Source organism: Corvus brachyrhynchos, unplaced genomic scaffold (genome assembly GCF_000691975.1).
Source record: "Corvus brachyrhynchos isolate BGI_N302 unplaced genomic scaffold, ASM69197v1 scaffold167, whole genome shotgun sequence".
NCBI lineage: Eukaryota > Metazoa > Chordata > Aves > Passeriformes > Corvidae > Corvus > Corvus brachyrhynchos.
The window spans coordinates 2451570-2458103 of NW_008239547.1; positions in this window are offsets into that span (position 1 = coordinate 2451570).

The following is a 6534-nucleotide window of genomic DNA, read 5'->3' on the forward strand; positions in this document are numbered from 1 at the left end:
CCTTGGTTTTGTTGTAGCCGCGAAGGCGGTAAATGTAAACATTTTCTATGCTTTATCATCATCGGAGTGTGTGATTTTGAATTTCTTTTCGGTGTTTAGAATGGTGTTTTCTAGCGTAGAGGCTGGACAAATAAGGTTTCTGTGAAAGGGAACAAAGAAAAACAGCATTTGCAAGAATTGGTAAAGAACTGAGTGACATGAAAGGTTGTGTCTAGTTTGTGTTCTGAAAACAATAGTAATGTTTTGGGTTGTGGTTTTTTTTTACTGTGCTACCCTTGACCATGAGATTGTAATCTCTGAAAAGAGGTGACTGCCCTGGTTATCCATCAGCAACTTGCATCATCAGGGATGAATACTGGTATCCAGAGAATTGGAGAACGAGCTTACTTCCAGTAGCTGGAGGAAAAGTCTCAAGGCCCATATGCTAATTATTGTCAACCAAGGTCACGTCTGGTAAGTTTAAAAGGGTGTTACAACTCACAGCCTGTCACACTGATTCAGGTGCTTGCCTACAATACTGTGTGTTGCTGTGGATTTCATTAGGCGTATAGATAGTTAAAAATGTGTGGTAGTTTCTGAATTTGAGTTCCTCATAAATTTCTGGTGTTAAAGACTACTTTGTGCCTGAACCTGATCTGGCCCAGAGATTACATACGGATGTTTTGAATAAGCATACTGCTGTCCAGCTGGCAATCTACAGGAGGGTTCTGCCCAGCTCCCTAATAATTTCACACTGTCCTACAACATTGAAAGATTTGTTTGCTATCCAGACCTAGAAAAAAAACTGTTATAATATAGTTTGCACAATGGTTGTGAAGAAGTTGAAAAGACCAGAATTAAAATCACTTGACATTTTTGAAGGGTGGAGAAGGGGAACAGTTGAGGCACTTCTGTTGAGATTCTGTTATCAAACAGAACCAAGAAGTGTAGCTGTGTGCTCAGCTGCCTACTGTTCTTTGCATAGGAGTCATCATGCCAATCTGCAGAACACCATCAAGAATCCATGATGTATACAAAATCAGTTCCTGTATTCATAATAGTATTTTTTTTCTATGGTAGCCACAGTACTTACTCCAAATCTAAATTAGCATCATAACTAATACCCATATAGAATGTTGTCAGATTTACAAAATGCCTTGGAGAGATTGAACTACAAGTGGACTCTGACTATAGTATCTAACAAGTCTCTATATCAACATAGCTACATCAATACAGAGGCAAATCTTCCAGTTTCACTTTTTTTACATTGCCAATCAATTTCTCTAGCTTTAATTTTCAAACTTTAACGGGGAGATGAAAATATCCCAGAAGAAAATTTGATCCTAGAATCACATATTACTTCATTGCTGGGTTGAGGGATTAGATCTCATTATTGACTCTGAGACATTTATATTCGTGTAATTATCAAAAGAAAATTCAGGCTACTCAAACCTTTGTTAAACTGTGTACTTAATTTTCTTCCTCATATTACAGTGTTCTGTTTTTTCAGTCTGAGAAGTTTTTGTTCAAGACACTGGGGTGTTTTTAGGGCTTTCCTGTATAAGACTATCTTGCTGTAATTTTTCATTGTAAATATGGTGTCATAGTTACAATAAAAGCTTAAGGACACAAACTTTCAGAAATGTGCTCCGTATCTTGGGTTCATAACACATAAGCAAAACCTTTGAGTTCCTTAATCATCCTTGAAGGTAATTTAATGAAAGAGGTTGCAAAATCAGAAAGGGTAACTGAAAGCTATAATTTCACTTTCTCACCTTCCAGTCTGAAGGTGTTGACACATACTCGCTTAGCAGGCAGCTGCAGCAGCTTAAAGTGTTAACACCATCCTACTGTTTATTATCACTCCTTGCTAAAGAGCATCATCCCCACAGGAGAGCTGCTGCAGACATCTTTGAGTGCATCTCAGCCACTTCAGTGCAAAGTCTAGCAGCTAATTTAAATTGCCAAGGTAGGCAGACGTCAGCCTGTCCTGCAGTCTGGGGGCTAAGGTGTGCTCAGTCTTTCTGTTCTGCCCATTCTGCTGGGTCAGTGGTGGCACAATTATTGGGCTCTATCTTCTTAAACTATCACCTGCTGAATGAATGTGTTGATGTGTTGAGAATATAGATATTCTAGAGGCTAATTTGTGGACATCAAAATTCACTGGGCCAGGTAGACTGGAGGACTGAATTTCATTATACTAAATATGTTTTAGGTACCTGCCTCCTTTCCAGATGGTGCATAGCACCTGCCTCTGGCAGGGCACAGGGGCATGCTTTTCTCTCACATGCACAAGTGTATAGACTTGTAACCTGCACCTAGGTGAAGCAATTCATTTGCCAAGCAGTTCTGTTGTCCTTGCCATCTTGAGGGCTCTCTCATTTTTCACCACCTGCAGCACACCATGATATGTCAGACCTGAGGTGCCAGAGGCACTGAGGAGGCTCAGCCATAGCCAGTCCCAAATGCCCAACCTTTGGGTTAGACAACAACAGGAGTAGAGAGAAAAGGAACTTAAAGTGAGAACAGGTTTTTTACAGGACTCTTTAGATTAGATTAGATTAGATTAGAGTGGAATACCTGAGTAAAATAGATTAGATAGGCAGCAGTGAGAGACAGCAGTAAATCTTGAGTATTTTGTGCTGGAATAAGGACTTCTCTCCTAAGGAGAAGTCTGAAAAGTTAAGTAGGAAAAGGTCCAAGTTTAACAGGGCCTGAGTTTAGGGATGAAAGGAAGAGTGAGTGGGCGGAGATGCGCCTCAGGCAAGTAGATGTTTGTACTGAATTTTGCCCTCAGAAACTGTCACTTGTAGGAGCTGCTGAGGTAATGATCGTTCTGATAAGCATTTCTGTTATAGTCACTAGTGGCTTTAATCTCACAATCAAGGCCTGCTTTGAGATGTTCAGGCTAAACCTAGACACCTCTGCTATGTTCTTTGTTTTGAACATAAGAAATATTACTGCTTCCCAGGAAGTGTTTGCAAGCACGTGTAGTGTGCCTGACTACAGACTTTTCACCACTAACAACATCCCCACTCCCCGAGGACGCTGACAGGTGGCCGAGAATGATTCAACAGATTCTCCCCAGCATGAGAGTTTGAGGAGTGGATTACACATATATTTTTCATTCATTGGTATTTCCAAGATACTGCAGATAGTAGTCAGACCCTCCTAGACGTGTAAAAGCCATTAAATCATTACTATAGCTCCACAGTAACATGACCATTGTCTGCAACTGCATTAGCTTTACAGATTCCTGCATTGAAATTCCTGTGATTCAGACATGATACAGGCATCTGTTTCTTGTCCAGCACTAGTACAGTATTCATCCTAGACATCAGTAGTGATGGCTGTTTTCTTGGTAACCATACCACAATATTCCCCTTTCACTTCATGGATGTACCTATCAACCAACACTCAGGAAACAGAAATAAATGTCATTGCTGCCATGCCTACATCTTGCCTCCCCTTTTACACCAAACCCTTACAAATGTGTCTCCTTTCTTTTATTTAAATCTTCACAGGAGATCACACCTATCTCACTTGGCCCCAGACACTGATGCTTTTAAAGTGCTCCAGAACACTGCCAAGGAGAACTGCAGCGAGGCCTATCACTGGGTCTATAGTAAAGAGAGGATTTTGACATCCTGAAGCTTCAGTCAGCCGTCTCAATCAGTCACAGGGTGTTAGGCAATACCTCCTAGAAGTGACACCATTTTAAGCACATACAGTATTCTGCAAGAGTATTCTCAGGGAAAATCACTGCCTGGGAGTGCCAACAGAGAGTAACATTGCAGCTTGGGTGGAAGTCTGGGCATCTAGTTCTTATCCTGCTGCACTGTAGGGAGAAAGAAGCCATTTGGCTTCTGGCAGTGGGAACCAGCTACCTATGTTGTGAAAACCTATGTTGTGTCTCAGATGATGTGTCTTATACTCCTCAGTGTAGTCTTCTCAGATAACAAAGCTGAGGTGTTAAGGGAGATCTGTGTCTGTCAGGATGCTGCTCCTGATGTGGACAGGATAGCAATGTCCGAAGCACAAAGAGAAGCCAGAATTGGACAGCAAGATGATTGTTTCTCCTGGCCAGCATCCCTGATCCATCGCCAGTCTTCCTGAGCTGGACCCAGAAGTGTTTGTGTGAGGCTACCAATGTGCACCAAGGCAGGCTGGCACAGCTTTTACAGCAGTAAGCCTCAGCTGTTCAACACTAATCATCCCTGCTGTTCTGACTGGAGTTGGATACATTTTGGTGGGTTTGCAGCATTAGTATTTCAGCTCAGACCACAAATTTGGTACTCTGTAAAGAAATACAAAGTTGTTCAAGCCTGCAAGTATTTACTAGCATCCAGCCAGGGACAAAAGTCATTTCAAGTATAATTCAGTGAGCCCAGGAGAATGGGTTGCAGTATAAAATTTGAGCAAGCAAGGTTATGGTTAGGAGGAGCCCAGCAGAAGTCACTTAATACTTTTAACTTGGGTTCCTAGCAATGAAAATCTACTGACACACTCTGAAACCATGAGCAAAGCAAAACTTGTTTTTCATGCTTTGCTGTTGGAAACTGTCACTGTGGAATAACAACAGTGACAATGTTTCTGAAGATGCTGTGGCTGTTTACAGAGGATTTCCTAATTTTTTAAAGGTCGAGGGAAATAAAATCACTGCACTATTTTCTGCATTCACTTAAACTATCTACATCCTTTCATTTGTTTCAAATTAGAGGAGCCAGAGTCTAACAGATAAAGTCATCGGTCTCAGTTCTGCTGAGGGTTTATTCACTTTAGGTCAAACAATGTTAACTTGTTTTGGAAAGCCATCAGGGACTATTACATGTGCAGCATTTTCCCTCAGAAACCCTCCCCTCCCACACATGCAGTTTAAAAGAGTTCAACACAATAAATATCCAACCTATTTAAAACTGGCCATAACAGGAAAGGTTTAAGTGCTCGAATGGCAGAGAAAAGTGGAATGACAATTTGAGTTACCTTAGCTCCTTTACTGAAGTAACACCTCTGTGTTTGGTTCTGTGCTTCTGACTGGAAGGTGATAAATCAGCCCTATTTTGTAAAATGTTTAGTTTAACTACTGAACTGACAATTTAGATGGAAGTAGCTGGTGATGAATTGACAACAGTGTTATCACTCTCTCCTTGCTTGATCACATAATCAGCAGCTTGATCCGCTGATTAGCGAAGCCTTGTTTTAGTAGCACAGAGGTGCTAACAGCCATCTCCAAAATTCAGGCTACCCATCTTGTATTTTTTCTGACTATCCACAGCTTCCCTCTAGATGCACAAAGTGTGGCAGCTTTCTTCTGAGCTCTGCCATGTAACAGATCTTCCCCTAGAGCTGAGCTGGATCAAGGCAGCTTTCAGGCATTGAGGAAAAGCTCAGGAGTAAAAATCAGACATATCACATGAATATGTTGATTTCATTCAAACCCTCCCTCCTTCCAAAAATGACGTGCCCCACCCAAAGGCAATGTGTCAGTTGCTGCTCCCACATTTTACCTACTCTGTCCAAAGAGCTCTTACTTCACTTTGAGCTCATCAGAACCTCACCGCCAGATACCCTGTAGAAACCACGTACTTGGGTTTTACTGGCTTCTAAACCTGATTTCATGTGCTTCTACTTATGCCAACTGACCGCTGCTCAGCTCTCTTTTCACTGAAGAGACACAAGAGATGTTCTCTAGGACAGCAGGAGTCATCCAAAGGTCAGAAGGTGTCTGAACCTGTAAGCTGATTACTATTTATGGGGACTAGGCTCTGAAAGTGATATTACACTGGGGTGGGGTTTTTTTTGGTTGACTGGTTGGTTGGGGGTTTGTTGTTTGGTTTGTTTCCCCACTACTTTCCCACCACCCATCTTTCTGCTGAAGCTTTTAAAAAGTGAGATGGAAAATAGGGGGAGCATCCAGGGAAGCATGATCCCACAAAAAAAGAAAAACGAAAAACAAACAAACCAAAACCCAAACCAAAAACCAAACATGTGAGGCAAGCTGGATTGTATTTATGTCTGTATGGTATAAATTTTCCAGAAGAGACTGGATTTGGAATATCTTTGGTATTTTAACAGAATTAAACTTTTACTATAGCTTCCTGAAAGAAGTATTATAAATTCCCCAGCAAGCTACATCCTGCTTCCAGAGAAAGGATTGTATATGAATGCTGCTTTCAAGAAGAAGAAAATACAGGATTAATTTTCTTTCAGTGTTTTACAAACCCTTTGAAGAAATGGTGCAGAAGACGCTGGCTGCTTGGAGTTAAGAGATACTATCTAATGACTGATTCTGCTCTAGCTTTGGGGACTAACACAGACAACTGTGGGAATTAGGGACACTCAGGATTGGGTTCAGGTTCCAAGTGGCTCATCTGCCTTTACAGAAAAAGACCAACATAGGAATCCAGCAATGTAAATTATTGCAACTAATGAACAGAAATGCTCATTAATTTTCTGTAAACAGGCTGTGTTGATTGCCTATGCAAACTGTAGTATGGAAAGAAGAAACATGCTTTTGAACTGACTGAAGAAAGCATTAAACATAGCATGTTTCTA